This window comes from Glycine soja, chromosome 19, assembly GCF_004193775.1.
Source record: "Glycine soja cultivar W05 chromosome 19, ASM419377v2, whole genome shotgun sequence".
NCBI classification, from domain to species: Eukaryota; Viridiplantae; Streptophyta; class Magnoliopsida; order Fabales; family Fabaceae; genus Glycine; species Glycine soja.
The window spans coordinates 12,212,091-12,228,734 of record NC_041020.1 but is presented as its reverse complement, the minus strand read 5'-3'; the positions used below and the strand labels follow the sequence as shown (position 1 = coordinate 12,228,734).

Genomic DNA, 16,644 nt, shown 5'->3' with positions numbered 1-16,644 from the left:
CTTAGGCTTTTTTAAAAGCTTATTAAATTAAATAGACCAGGCTTAGGCTTACTAAAAAGCCTTATAAGCCTGATAGGCCGACATATATATATATATATATATATATATATATATATATATATATATATATATATATATATATATATATACTTATATTATTTTTTAGATACAATTAATATTATTTTTTAAAAAACTAGCAGATTCCATCCCTATAATTAAGTAAATTTTAATTAAAAGGTGTGAGTCAAGTGTTCCTTTATATTTCTCATTTTTTTATTAGTTTTCCTATTTCTGTTAACAGTTCCTTTTTCTATTCCTATTAGGTTTCCTTTTTCTTTTATTACGTTCCTGTATTCTAGAGCAAATAAAAATCATATCCTATCATATCCTATTACGTTCCTATACAAAAATCATATCCTATCATATCCTATTACGTTCCTATACAAAAATCATATCCTTTTTCTATCAGGTTTTTTTTTTAACTTTCCTATTACGTTCCTAACCAAACAAAAATCATATCATATCATATCATATTACGTTCCTATACAAAAATCATATCATATCATATCATATTACGTTCCTATACAAAAATCATATCCTATCATATCCTATTAAGTTCCTATACAAAAATCATATCCTTTTTCTATCAAGTTTCCTTTTTTTTAATTTTCCTATTACGTTCCTAACCAAACAAAAATCATATCCTTTTGACTTCAAGCTTTTTGATAGTGGTAATTAACATTTTGTGTTTAGCCTATTATAGAAGGTGTGTTATTTATTTATTTTTTGGTAAAAACAACTAGGAATATTAAAGATTTAATGTGAAGAAGACTTTTAAATAGGCTTTTAAATAGGCTACCAGACCCGGCTAGGCTTTTAAAAAGGCTAGGTCGAGCCAAAATAAAAGTCTTTGATAGGCTATAGGTCAGGCTCAGGCCTCAAAAATTAATCGTAGGCTAGGCTCAAGCCTTTTAAAGTCTAACCTGGCCTGACCTATTCCCACCCCTACTGACAACTGACCAAAGCCCAATAAGACCCAAATATAATGTTAATGACTCACCAATAAGGCACAAGTGTAGTACTTATGATTAATCAAGGCCCAACTACGACGCTTATGATTAATGAATCTCCAATAAGGCCCAAGTGTAACCCTAATGATTGACCAAGGCCCATGTATATGACTAATGACTGACCAAGGCCCAAGTATAACACTAATAATTGACCAAGGTTCAACAAAGCCTAAGTATAACCCGTGATGATTGACCAAGGTCCATTAAGGTCCAAGTATATTACTAATGACTAATCAAGGCCCAATACAATAACAAGATTTTGTTCTAAAACTATACAACGAAACCATATTTTCCTTCTATTTATTTCACCCCAAATATATGCAACAGAAACATCATTCCGTTGTATTTTTTTCCACCATGAATAAATGCAATGAAAACATGATTCATTGGTTTCCATTGTATACTTTTAAAAAGGAATCATGTTTCCATTGCTTCATTTGAAAAGACATAACTTTTGACTTTTATGATCAATTTCAGGGTATAATATGTCTATGTATATAGCTTTGAGAGAAATGCATGACAAGTACTCAAGGGGACTTGGTCAAACATTTTTGCCAAAAAAACATTTTCTTGTATGGAAAAATTGACTTAATGATTTGGGGGTAAAAATATCATTTTGGAGGTTGGGTATTGCAAATTTTAATCACTTAATGATTCTGTGGTCACCCTTAAGGGAGACTGATTTATCAGTCATCCTATGTACCCCTTTTACTATCCAAAAACAAATACACACGATCTCATTTTCTCTTTCCCTCCAAATCACTAAACCAAAATCACTCTAAATACGAAAATGTTTTGTTTCCCTCAACATCACAAATCTGCCTTCCACTCTTGTCTCCAACTTTCGTCAAATGTTTCCATGGAAGCTCACAAATCTTCCTTGCACTCTCTCATGCTCCACTCTAGTAAACCTTCTCGTGCCCCTTCCCATTTTCTCTTTTGGGTTTGGATGAATGGGGAACCTGTGCCCCTTCTCATTCATATCTTTTGTGCCTCCACCCACCAAAACCTCGACCCAAACTACCAACAGTGCATCAAACCACAAGTCATCTCTCTCACTACTAAAAATTATACATTTAACATCGTCGTGTTAACATCGGTTGTTTAGAAAACCGATGTTAACACAAACGTGGTGGCATACTTGTAATTAAGACCAATATATTAACATCATTTTTTTAAAAAACCGATGTTAACATGTAATTGTTAACATCGGTTCTTTGATGTCAACACATATGCGATGGCATACTTTGTAATTAAGACCAACTTATTAACATCGGTTTTCTGTTTTCTAGAAACCGATGTTAACATATAATTGTTAACATCGGTTTTTTAAAAAATCGATGTTAACATGACATAGGTAACATCAGTTTTTGAAAAACTGATGTTAAGGATTAGATGTTTACATCGGTTATTTACGAAAACCGATGTTGTATTTTTAAATAAATTAAAAACTACCCCTGATTAGTCGCGCTCGTCGAAAACTATTTCCCTCTCTTGACTTTGCTTCCTTGTGTCCGCCATTGTTGTCCCTACGTTACCTGACATTGGTGTCCGCCATCCCACCGTCGTGTCCGCCATCGTCCTCAGTGTTCGTGACATAGTGCAACCCTAAGGTAAAGTCTTTCCCTCTTGTTAAGTTGTTCTCAAATTTTCGTACTTTGTCTGCTTCGTTTCCCTTATTGCAAAAGGGTACATGTGGTACCATGGTAGGGCAAAAGGGTACCCTTCTTCTGATTTGATAGGGTTGGTTGTTTCAAAGAATGGGGTTCATTGGGAGAGTGGTGGAGGCCCTGCTAGGTCAAGTTCTGATGTGGGGTTTGTGATTAGCTGTGGAAATGATTGGTGGGGTTTTGACACTGGTGGCATTAGGCCTTCTGAGATGGTAAACATGTCTAGTTCTAGGGTTAGAGGCTCTAGTGCTGTTTATTGGCTTTACTACAATGGGTTTGTTTCTGAAAAGGAGGAGGACTACATTCTCATACTTAAATGTTTTTGGACCAGGTGTCATTTCTTCCTTGGAGACATAACTTAGCTACATTCTGATACTTAAATGTTTTTGGACCAGTAGTTTCTCTTTCTTTAACCTAATGTTTTCTTTGTTTTTTTTTTTTATATATTTGACAAATCCAGACGCAAGTGCATTCTATGTATATGCTTATAAGCTTTATCTATGACTTGTGTCTATGTTAGACTTCAACAGTGGAGGTAGAGGCTTACCCAACTTTAGATGAGTTGACCTCTGAACTTAGCACACTCAATCTTGAACGTGTTAGACAAATCAAGAGTCGTTTGGTTACACTCTCCAGTTGTGTGTAGAAGGTATATAATATTCATCATCCAACACCTGTAACCATGCATCAGGATTTGTAACTACTTTACATAAGAAATTTGGAAAATGAAATTAATACACCCTCTGATAATATTTTATAGTACATAATCAGCAGTGTGCAAATTGATTTGAGCATTAGCAACTAACCATACCATTTCTTTCTTCTTTCATAGATGCCAACATGTAGTAACACTAAGTAAGTCATTCCATTTTGTTTTAATACACCCTCTAATAATATTTTATAGTACATAATCGGAGGTTGAGCTTGTTGTGTTGTCGTTGAGTTTGACTGTGAGTGCGGGTGTGGCTGATAATGATGATGGGGTGGTGAATAATCATAGTTGATTGGTATTTCGTTTGTTGCATGAAGCTTATTCTCAACGTTGATGGAACTGAAAATTCCCTAAATAATGAGGAACGATGATTGAAAGTTAAATGATGATTGCTTGAGTAAGATATATTAAATGTGTATAGCAAGAATTTAAATTTCCCTATTTATAGAAGTTAATTTAAAGACTCTTAAACCAAAAAAGTAAAATATGATCAGAATTTTATGGCTTATACACTTGTGGTGCTAAAAGTTGATGGATATGGAAATGTGAATGGTGTGTGACTATTGGATTGGCATATGCATTCATTATCTATAATATGTGGCTTATGGATTCTGATTTCTTGATTCTAGACAAATAGCTTGCTGGATATTTAAGCTAATTATTTCTTTATGAGTGGCTTAATGTATCAACCAGTCTTCTAAAAATGGTAGTTTGGTTGAGATCATGTAAAGAAATTTATCTAACGAGATCCATTTTGATGGAATTTAATGGTAATTAGTCAATACCAACCATAATTAAGCCCAAATAGTAATCCTTTCTGCCAACGTCATAGAAGGCTTTTAAATTAATTAGTACTACTATTAGAGAGAGAGATAACTTTCCTATTTTTTTGTTGATTACTTTTCTATTTCTATGTTTCTGGTACAAATTGAATTTCTATTCTAATATGCCATTTTTTCTGCTAACTTACTTTTAGGGATTGAAGGCGGAGACTTTGGTTCATATTCACTTAAGATAGTTGCCAAACTCGGACTGTAAAGGCAATAAGAGGTACATACTTGTTTTTTTCCATTATTTCAGCCTTTTATACATGAATGGTATAACTTATTTTTTTAAATGTATTTGTTATGTATATGTGTATGTGCTACTGTGAAGTAGTTATTCCTAGGGATATCATTTTCCTTCGTTGCTATGTGTTGGTCACATGATGCATCTTGGTTAAAATGAGCATTATAACATTACATAGGAGTCTTCAAAAAGGTACAATAACATTACATAGTTATTCTTTGTCATCAAAATGGAATGTGTAGAACATGTCCCTACAACTACCATTCTGTGATCCTTTACGGGCTCATCATTTGAAGAAACTAGACCCAGTTCTTTCTGTGTGTATGAACTCTGCTATGCAGCATAGAAGATCATTCTCAAACTGAATATCATCTCTGTGGACATCATCGTGTAGTTACTAGTTGTCATAATGCTCGACCTCCATCATGGAAGTTGCAAATTTGCTAATGTCATACACTAGCACTGTAATATAAGTTTTCTACTTCTTGAACCCAATCCACATAAAATATGCTAAGGTCACCCTAAGTTTTCAACTATCTGTGCATTTCTTTATTGGTAGGGGATTGAAGATGAGTTTGGCTTAACAACCTCAAGGTTTCACTCTCACTGTGCCCATAGGCTTCTATGTTGCTTCTACCACATGGTTTTGGAAGTATATTTACTAGCTGAATGAAATATCATGAGTACTCAAATTAGTTTAAGGAAAAAAAATGTGTTTTTGATCTTTATACTATCTATCAAATGTGAACAACAACTGTACTCATAAATCAATAAATTTAGTACTCAAATTTCGAAAGACATGGATATTGTCCCTATTAAATATTTATGAAAATAAAAACTATATCCATATAATTTTAAAAGTTTAAGGATTAAATTCATAATATAGAAAAAGGATAGAGACCTTCGTTATGATTGAAGGTATAGTAATTAAAAACACATTTATCCATTAATCAAACAAAAGAGTGAACTAGCCAATAAAAATAACGAATTTTATAAAATATTACATGAACCTTAGGCTTGCTTCCCCCATTCTGCCAATTAGATTCAGGTGGCATATGCTGATCGGTTGCATAATTTGTGAAGTGATTCCCCAATGTTTGACTATTGTTATGTTTATATCATTGAAACTTTGTTTAGGGTTTATTAGTGGTCGGGTTTCCCTCCCTCTTGTTAAGTCTTGATTGTGACTGTGATTGTGCCTTGCTTGTTGAGCACTGGCTCTGAGAGTTGGACTGCTTGGTTACAAATAGCATATGATCATTACTTCATGAGTTGTTTCTTGAAAATTGACTTGAACTTTGGTAATCTGGCTTTGTAAGAGCGTTCATGTAGAAGTGGAAATCATGTTTGACAATGTTGGTTTTTGTGTAGTGTAGCAGTCTTATATTTTCCCTTGTTTTTTCTAGTCTGTAATTTGGTCAGGGAATGAGAAATATCATGCTATTCTTTTATTGGTTTCTGAAAAATAGGTTTTATGTGTTGTTTTGTACATTCTCTTTTGGTTTTCTTTTAACACACTGTGTGTTTTGACACATGTCCAATACTCAGATAATCATGTCGATTTTCTTCAAATACGTAGAAGCTGTATATTATCACTTCTGTAGAATGTGTGTAGCATTCAAGTCCGACACAGAAACAAACACCCTAATAGTGGCACAATTGCTTGTCTGTTTTGTTTTTACATGTTGCCATGTCCACCTAATCTTTCTATGAAATAATCCACTGCCAATACAATTTATTCATACATATGAAACAATCCTATTTCAAGTATAAAGTGAATATTGAATATTTAGTGTGTTGGTAATTGTTATGTGTTTGTCTATGGTCCATATTTGTGATGATGTCTCAACCCAATACTTATCACTCTAAAATTTAGCTGGCACTACTTAAAATTAGTCAGCATTTCATGTCCTTACATATATGATTTTGGCACTAGATATAGTATTATATGATCTTTTGGTCCAATGACATGTATTTCCATTTTAGAGTAAAGGTTGGAGTGAGATTATGGATGCAAACCAAAAGACATGTTTGGCTTGCTGTGTAACACCAGCAGATTGTAAGGTCACTCTAACAAATTAAAAAGAGCATGCATATTGAAAACGAAAATTTAACTGATCACACACACACACACACACACCAAATTAGTTCAATTATACATGCAGAAATTTCTTCTTATTAGCTGTGACAAGGTAGTTGGCCTCTTCATAAGGTACTTATCTAACTTTAACTTAAATTCTACTGCAGTGGTGATGACCTACTAATATTAGTGAAAACAAATTTGCCATGTGTACCTTAGTTAATTTGTTCAGAGTTGTAAAAAATCAATAGTTTTTAACTTGAGTTATTCCTATTTTAAGTTTTCAAATATGACTGCATGATTGTATTTGTATGAGGATTATATTCTTTTTTATATAAATTTTGGCAAGCTGAACAGTAGTTAGTATAATGTTGGTATTTTAGGGGCAGTGTAGTTATTTAAGGGTACTTGTTAGTGTTTTAGGGGAATAACAAAGGCAAGTCTAGTCTTTATCAAACACCTAAATAGAAACTCAAGCCCTTCTTGAAGATGTTGAGTAAGAGACTCGACTTTCTCCAATTGGTTTTGCAGCTTATTCATTTTTGAAATAGGCAAACATCAAGCCTAAGACAACAGGGGAGAGCACTATCTATGGCCAATCCTACATCAACCCCAACGCAGATAATGTTAGAATGTTGAAGTCATTTTTGCCCATCATAAGCCTCATTTCTAATTAGTGTTACCTAGGAGCTGCCATATTCGATATTATCCCAGCTTTTGAAGCTGTTTGTTCCATGCTTCCTCTGTGATTGTTCAGCATGATCAGAATATGCAAGGCTTGTTGATTCATGACCACACTCGAATTTAATCTCCATTATCCTTCTAATGGCTTCCGCCATGTGTAATTGCTGCTGAGGGTTGCTTTCAGTGCAAGTAGCACCAATGTGGAGGAGTTGCTCCATCTCACCAAGCCAATTCCTAGAGCCTGCAATCTCAGTATCAAGCACTTATGATTCCATTCCCTCAGAGATTGCAGTTTCCACCCATTGTACCACATCAGCCCCACCCTTTCCATTGTTGAGATACTGAGAAGGGAACCTCCGTATCAGTATCTCAATTATGACAACTCGAAGACAGTAAATAGTGCAACTGCGTGAAATACCTGGCCTTGTTGTGCTGCCTCTAGTGCCATGTAAGCGAATAGTGTTTGTGCAATGGTTGAAGGGTTAGCCATGTGGCTGAACCTGTAAGCATGTGTCAATTAAGTCGTGTATCTAATTGAAGCATCTTACGATATTTTAAAAGGACAAAACTTAGATACAGTTCTTTGAGTATTTTGTGTTGTTATCTTATCAGAATTAAAGTTATTTTGCTAATAAGTGACCTATGTTGATTTTTAATAGAAACCTTTATTATGCAGACTCCAGATACACACACCCTCATGACACACACACACACACACACACACAAAAACCATAATCAACACCCACACCCTCATTACACACACACACCCTGATGACACACACACACACACACAGAAAAACCCTAATCACAAACACACACACACCCTCATGAAAAATACACACACACACACACCCTAATGAGACACACAGACAAACCCTAATGACACAAAGACACACACACACATCCTCATGACAAACACACACAGAAAAACCCTAATCACACACACACACACAAACTCTAAGCACAAACACACACATTCCCTCATGACACACACACACACACACCCACATGACACACCCTGATGAAAAATACACACACACCCCCTTATGAAAGACACACAAACCCTAATCGTAGACACACAGACACCGTCATGACACACACACAGACACAAACCCTAATCAAACACACATACACAGACACAAACCCTAATGACACACACACACACACACACATCCTCATGACACACATACACACACACACACACACACACACTTAGTCAACCTCACTTCCGACCTAGTCAACCTCCCTTAGGTTTGTTGTATGTCATGAATGTAATATGCTATAGAAACAACTGCTGATGTCGACATTTGTCTGTAATCGAAATTTAGATTTTGTATGTTCTTGTACGTCATCAATGTTATTTGCTTTATGCTTCTGTGCTGCATTCCCTGCTTCCTCCTTATAAATCTCAAATTTATTAGAGGTTGCACTAGAACAATCAGCACATAAGCATAAAGCAAAGAGGGTGGAAAGTGTCAATGCTGATGCTGAAGCCTTTGGTGATCACTGGGAAAGTTCAGATTGCTCTATGCATTCTGAAGCTGAAGCACTAGAACATATGAAGAAAAGAGATAGAGGCCATCAAAGTGTGTCATTGGAGAATAAGACAGGAGATTCAACTGTGGTCAAGATGAGTGAGTAAAATAATAATGCTGATGCCGACGACTGCATGATTATTGATGCCCATGAAGGAGAAGAGCATTGTTGTGGCAAAGGAACAAATGCGAGGAGTGTTTCTTTTTTGCCAAGAAGCCAAGAGAAGATAGGAGATTCGGCTAAAGTTGTGATAAAACAAGACATGAAGGGAGGAGAGCATAAATATGGGTTTAATAACAATAAACGTGAGAAACCAGAGAAGGTAAGGGTGGTGGATGATGAAACAGGCGACAAACATGAGCTGTATGAAGTCCTAAGGATGCCATCTAGATGTGTATTTTTCAAGATATAGTATTTATATTCCATCACGCATCCATTGACTGCTGATTACATCTAATATACTTTTTTTAACATATATTGCCAAACCAAATCATCATTCAATGTTTGCAGCACAACACGTCAGTAAAATTTGCTATGTACAAAATGACACCAACCCCAATCAACCCCTCCCCTAGTAACCCCCAATTTCATTCCTTCATCATTCAAGGTCTTCATTCCATTCCTTCCCCGAGAGTTTGAAGTATTGTCTCAATGATTTCTCTACAATTCCTAAAATCTAAGAAAAGTTTGCTTGCAATGATCCTGTGTGATTTGTATCTAATACAAAAGTATACAAGGTCACAAAGTATATGAAATAATATTTGCTTAGATGTTGATGTTAATTCTGCCTGAGTTTATTAATCATATGGTATCTTGAGATGTCCATCCTTTCTTCTCCAACTCTTGTCTCAATGCCTGTCAGCAACCAAGATTTTTCATCACAAAAATATTTAGTAAGGGATTTGCATCCTCTGGAGTAAATACTCTCTTTATTGTACATCAAAAATATTCTTTATCTCTACCAATTAAAAAATATCAATGTATTTCTGATCATAGTCAACCAAATTTACCTTCAGTTAAAATAAGTGACTAATTTAGAATAAATTTAAAACATTTGAGACTAAAATTTAGTGAATTTACTTAAGTATAAAATGTTTGACATGACATGAAGGAAGGGGAGTACCTTTATTCTAACTATAGAGAAAGCACATACTAATTATGAAATCATACCTTTATTCTTTTTCTATTCACATCAAAATCAAAGTTTCCCAACCGAGATGCAGATCGATACTCCACAGTAGAACCCTTACCCGGTGGAAACCAGAACTGAAAAGGTAGGTGAATCAAATTAAAAACCAACACTGTAAGAAATATTATTCTATTGATATGAACAAGACACTACAAGAAAAATAACCTATGCCTACGGACGCTTTTTTGCTACAGACATAAATTAGTGTAGGTAAATCTCAAAAATACTTTTACCTACAACTGACTAATGCAGGTAAAACTCAACCATTTGTACCAACCATTATTTGGTGTAGACAAATTTATTAAAACTAAAAAAATACTTCTACCTACAATTATGTTGTGTAGGTAAAACTCCAAAAAACTTGTGCCTATAGTTGATTAGTGTAGGTAAAACTCAAAAGAATTACTACCTACAGAAGCAGAGTGTAGGCAAAATTTTAAAAAATTTATACCTACAACTACGTGATGTAGATAAAACTTCACAAATTCTATGCCTATAATTGGTTGGTGTAGGTATAACCTCAAAAGTCTTATACCTACGATTGTTGGTGTAGGTAAAACTCTTTAAGACTATTTGAATTTGAATACTAGTCTCTTGTTTTTTTAGTAAATACTCAATCTCAAAAAATAATCATTCAATTTAAATTAATTTTTAGTTAATAATTATTCAAAATTTTCATTGACATTCGTCAGGACACGTGACACGTGTGTGACCAAATTTCCCATTTGAACTTCGGACCTGAGCGTTGTTTTCTCAAATCCACTTTAATCTAACCCAACACAACTTTTTCTTTATTTTGTGATTGAAGAAGAATAACAAAAATCGTGAATTTTTCGCCAAAGAGAAAAGTGTAGAAGAAGAAGTAAAACATTAATCTTTCTCAATTTTTTAAAATTCATAAACAAATATTTGATAGGTCATGATCCTTAAACTATTCTCTGATTAAGTTTTTAGTCCCATACCATATTAAGTATCACATATACTCAAACCAAATTGGATTGTATATGACTACACAAGTCTTTTCTAAGTCACAACAAGAAATGAGAAAAAAAATAAAACATAAAAAAAAGGTTAAAATATTTCTGAAGTGACGCCTACCTATAAAGCATAAAACCCAAGCGCGTTGCTTCCTCTGATCCGAAACGAACCTCAACAACGCTGAACGCAGAAAGGGGAAAAAGGGGATTAGGGTTTAGGAAGCAGCGACAACAATGGATTTCACAGCGGAGAAGAAGGAATCAGAGAGCAAAACCGAAAATGCTCATCCAACAACGTTAGATTCTTCTTCTCAATTGGCATCGACACTTGATTCCAACAACAAAGAAATCGAAGAACGACAAGCTCGTGAACTCAAAGCCGATCTTCACCCCCTCAAGGTTCCTCTCTCTCTCACACACACACTTCTATTTTCATTTCATCACCACTCAATCGCTCAAACACTACCAACAATTATTAGTATTGCTGTTGTTGTTAGAATAAAATTTAGATACGTTTTTGGTGCTTTTCTCCTATTAGAACTAGAGTTTCAACTTGATAATCTATAGAGGGATATGTAAACTTTTCATTACGCAGATTACTGAGATGAAACTTCAATTTTGATTAGAGAATGGGATCAAAAGTATATGAAGAACTGTATCTAAGTTTTGTCTATTATTATGTGTTTGTTCCTTACATTAGGATAATTTTGACTTTGAGCCTGGTCTATGGTTTTGTATTTGGGACAAAGTGGTTTACAATGAGAAGTTGGTGACTGATATCTAGGATTTTTATTTTTTAATTTGTTTTTTGAATTTTGGTGTTTTTATTGGAGAATGGTGATTTAAGGGCCTGACTGATGTTTGCACTAACGCATAAACATGCTGGGGGTGATTGCAATCCCTAACTTTTGAAAACTTTAAAATATCCCCTCTTTTTTGTATGAATTTATCAATTTTTTTTTCTGTTAAACTTTTCTATTTTAGCTCTCTATTTCGTTTGAGTTTCTGCCATTGCTTTTTGTTTGTGTCATAATGACAATTTCAGAACTTCATAATTTTATCTGATTATGATAGGGGAGGAAAGGGTAAGGGCCAGGGTGGCTCTGGAGCAAATGGGACTATAACTGGGAAGGCTTGCCCCAAAGGGTTGTACGGTACCTTTTGTGAGGTATTTTTTTCTTTCCACTTCCCCCAATTCTGTTATGTGCTCTAGCTAGGCCTTTTGATCTTCGATTTCCATATTTGTTGGATGTGTGACCTCATTCTTTGTCCTGGTAGTTTGTCTAAATCTGTTACTTTTAATGGTTAAATGTATGTGGAGGGATATTAGTTTTATCATAATGGTCATCATCACTATTTAGGTGATGTGGTATCATAAGATGATGGTTGAATTATGTTTTCTTTACTTTTTTAATTTTAAAAAAGAACTAATGAAAAACGTTCATAGAATTCGCATATGTTTGGATAAGGATTTAGGGTTATATGATATGCTGCCCTTATTATCATTGTTCCATCAAAGCATAAATTTTGAGACAAAAGACACACAAGGGCACGAGGATTCCTATAATACTTACTCCTATGAGACAAAAACTTATTCCGAGCCAACTTGTACAATAATATATATGATTTTAATATGATGTGCCAACTTGTGAAAATTCAAATCAGTGACTGCAATCTGAATCTCAGTGCACGCAATATCTGCAATCACAATTTAAAATTTTGCTACTTATGATATTAATGGGTGCTTGAAGGATGTTTCTGTTTCTGGCATGTACAAAGATTGTGCTGCTATTCTGCATTTTTTTGTTTTGTACTCTGTTCTTTTTTTTTGAAGGATTTATTATCCTCCTTCAATTGTAATAGAGTTCTTTTTTAAAGCCATTGATCTCCCTTGCCCCAATTTTTCCCTGGCTTCAACTATTGCTTGATGAGCATCAGCTCTCTAAAGATTTTTTTTATAAAATTCTTTATCTTTTTCTAAAAGATTTAGACAATTTTTTTAATTAAATTATCCAAATGAAGTCAAGGGTAGGTAGCTACAAATCTCAAATATTGGAAATTATTTCAATTTATAAAATGAATGAATTTTGAGAAAGTTGTGTTATGACCGTTGCAACAATTATATATACATTTTTTTGTTATTAATGATTGATTACTATCATAATGTGATTCCTTATAATTATTGCTATATCTGGTCGATGGCAAAAAGAACAAGGTTTATGGGCAGAACCTTTGTTATTTGGCCAAGTTATTTCTTGATCACAAGGCCCTCTATTATGATGTAGACCTGTTTCTGTTCTATGTTTTGTGTGAATGTGTTGAACGAGGATGTCACATGGTTGGCTATTTCTCCAAGGTAAAATATCACAGTGTTGTCATTAAACTCTTTAGAGTACTTGTTTTCCTGTTTTGGTAACCTTCAGAATAATTATCTCATCTGCACAACTCTTTATATGAAAACCCGAGCCTGGACAAAATTGTAGTGAAGATATTTTTTGGTTCTTGCATCTGAATTAGTCTTGTGTGGAGGTGGCAATTGCCGCTATCCTTTACCAGCAAGCAACTTGTTATCCTTTTTTGTTTGATTGAATATAACTTTGAAGCAAGTGTGTTTTTCGTCTTTTTCAGTAGTACACTCTGTTTTGAAGTATTAACTCTATAAAGCTAGTGGAGCAATTAGAGACATCTAAAGAAGCAAAAGCTAGAGGAGCTAACTCAGTAAGTTTTCTCATCCTTGCAATTGTCTTGCCTACTTAGGTTCAGAAGGTTCATGTACATGTTTTCAAAATTTGGTTGTGCTTGATGAGTTATGCTTCAACACTCATTATTTTCTCTCTCTAAAAATATTAAATAAATGATTTTTACAAACCAAGATAAGACGCAGCCTGTGATTATTTTCTCTCTCTATGAACCAAAACCTGTCAAACACATCAGGGTGGCCATAAATGCTAGTTCATGCTAACATGTCGTATATATAAGATTTGTATTACTTATATAACAAATTTTTATAAAAAATATTATAATGCAGTTAGAGGAGAGAAAGAGTGGAGTAGGAGTCAGTGATTCTAGTGGGTTGCTATCCAAATTTAATAGTTTTTTTTTTTTGTGTTATTCATTTTATATTTATTTGAGATTATGCAATCTATGCTTATATTTATTTATAGTTACAGGATAAAAAATAGTTATTTTTTAATGGATTTATTTGTCACTACTTATAGCTTTGCTCAGTTTTTTTAATACACAAAAATAATTAGGCTTATTGAATCAAGTAGTTATAATATTCTTAAAAAAACAAGTTTTTTACAGTAAAAAAAGTTATAATAGCCTATTTTTTCTAATTTTTTTTCATAAGTTAGAACTAATTTATATATTTAAGTTAGAAAAATTAAATGTGAAATTTTATAAAAAAAAATGAAAGTATATAAAACACTGTAGTTTTAACTTTTGAAAAATAATTTATTTTAGTATTTTATTTTTCTCTTAAAAAATTTGATTGAATATAAGATTAAAACCAGGTGGGTATTGCTAACCGTGTAGCCTTTAGGTATGGTAGTTATCATGGGTGGTCCGCAAGTTAAAGTGAAAGAAACCATGAACCACTTAAATTTGCTGCTACTTTACAGTATCACTATTTAATCGTGAATTTTTGTGCCAAAAATTACTCAATCATGTTATGAATTATTAAAAATATAGAAAAAAACCTCATAATATTTAATCGTGAATTTTTACATTCATAATATTTTCTAAACCTGCCCGTGTGTGAGCACGTGTGTAGTGTGTAAATTAACTACGTTAATAGTTAAGTAATTTAAATTTTAATAATAATTAAATAAAATATACAAGTTAAAAATTAAAATACATTAGAATTTTCTCAGTGAGTTTCCATGAGGTTCTAATTATCATATATTAGAATTTTTAAAGAGTTACCTTTCTAAATCTAAATTTCTGTTGGTTTTCTTGATTGCCACTGCCAGTTTCACGACTCTAAGGAGGTTTTCCTCTCCTATCACTTCAATCTTCAGAGCGCCGACACAATTGAAGCTAGATGTACGCTCCACAGCTTCAAGAGCTACACGAAGCTCGATGCTGTCGAAAATGACGATTTCTCTTCCACCGGCGCCTTCAATCCTGATAGAGTTGGTGTGTGAGTCCATCACTGCTGCACTAAATTTGAAATATAAATTGTTCCTTTTTGGTAGATTCTCTTATAATCTCTGTTGCGCTAAATTCGAAATATAAATTGTTTTTGTTTTTGGTAGAATTTCGTTTTGCAAATGGAATTTGTGTCTTTATTTTATTCAGTAGCCATATATGATTAGCAATTAATTTAGAGTGTGTTTTGGTTAATGGCTCAGGTTATTGTGACTGTTCTAAAATATGTAGTGCCTAATATATATGTTATTAGGATTTTTATTTGTTTGTGAAGTTGAAGATAGTGGAAAACAGGAATCTCTGGAGGCATTGACCTCGCAGGTAAATAAATCGGCTCGCTTTGCAAGATTCGCCCCAAGCTCAAGATATTGATAAAAGAATTCGTGTTCTCAAAAAGAAGGTGCGCAATTTATGCTTTCATTCATACTTATTTGTATTACAAGTGATTGCCGACATTCAAATGAAATCTGGAGTACGCTATTAAATTGCTTTTAGAGCCATGCCAATGGTTACCTTATTTAGGGTTATTATTTTCAAATTTCTTGTTTACTTTGATCCTATGACATATATATTAGTATATTTTCCATCCAATTGCAGATAAGTGACATGGTTGCTATTGCAAAAATTATGAAAGCCACTTTGGTTTTGCCTACATTGGATCATGATTCCTTTTGGACAGATTCTAGGTATGGAATCTCATCTACTTGAGTTTTGTGTCAAAAATATGCATATCTCTGATTTCCTATTGTTCTAATTTTATTGTCTCAGTGATTTTAAGCAAATTTCCTATTGTTCTTATATGTTATACATGATGTAACTCCTTTTGCAGGTTGATAAAAGTCTGATCACAGCGGGATAAAAGTCACTGAAAAGCAGAAGAAGGTACGTATTTTTCTCAAGTTTGAATTTTCACACTCTCCTTCTCTCTGTTTCTGGATACGTATGAAGAATTAGTAAAGCTGATTCCTGCCTGATTCCTATTGTTTTTTGGTGCAAAATTGAAAAATACTTTCATATTAGTGATATTACTTTTAAGACTAGAAGTCTAGAATGAATGGCTTTGTCGTTGTTAATGATATCCTTTCATTATTTCTCCAAGTGAATTGAGTTGCAAATTTTAGCAATTAATAACTAAACTTGTAAACTTGAATGATTTCATTAACGAAGCTCTGAAATATAAATTAGTGTTTATTCATTCCTATTTGTATATACATACATGTACAAGCAAGTAGAGATTAACGTAATATATATATATATATATATATATATATATATATATATATATATATATATGCTAGTTTGTATATACTGCTACTTTTTTATTTAATATTAATTTCTGTACATGTTTTGCTTAAGCAAGCATTAAATGCTAATGATCACACCCTTCGGCTAGATTGCTTGTTTACACAAAATGAGAATGTATATTTGAATGGAAATTGTCCACTTTCAGTTTTTCATATGTTATTCATGATGTAACTCCTTTTGCAGGTTGACATACCTCTCTAA

The 16,644-nt window shown here is 33.5% G+C and overlaps 1 long non-coding RNA gene across 4 annotated transcripts; it reads left to right on the top strand.

Annotated features, from left to right (window-relative positions):
- The first annotated feature begins 11,087 nt into the window (after window positions 1–11,087).
- Window positions 11,088–16,333, top strand: LOC114399810. Of its 4 annotated transcripts, none has more exons than XR_003663835.1 (7): window positions 11,091–11,385; window positions 12,061–12,154; window positions 13,615–13,704; window positions 14,961–15,126; window positions 15,392–15,538; window positions 15,736–15,824; window positions 15,968–16,333. It is a non-coding gene; the product is annotated as an uncharacterized LOC114399810 (long non-coding RNA). The 4 variants fall into 4 exon arrangements; XR_003663836.1 differs by having other exon boundaries at window positions 14,961–15,130; XR_003663837.1 differs by having other exon boundaries at window positions 11,092–11,385; window positions 15,413–15,538.
- The last annotated feature ends 311 nt before the right edge of the window (window positions 16,334–16,644 follow it).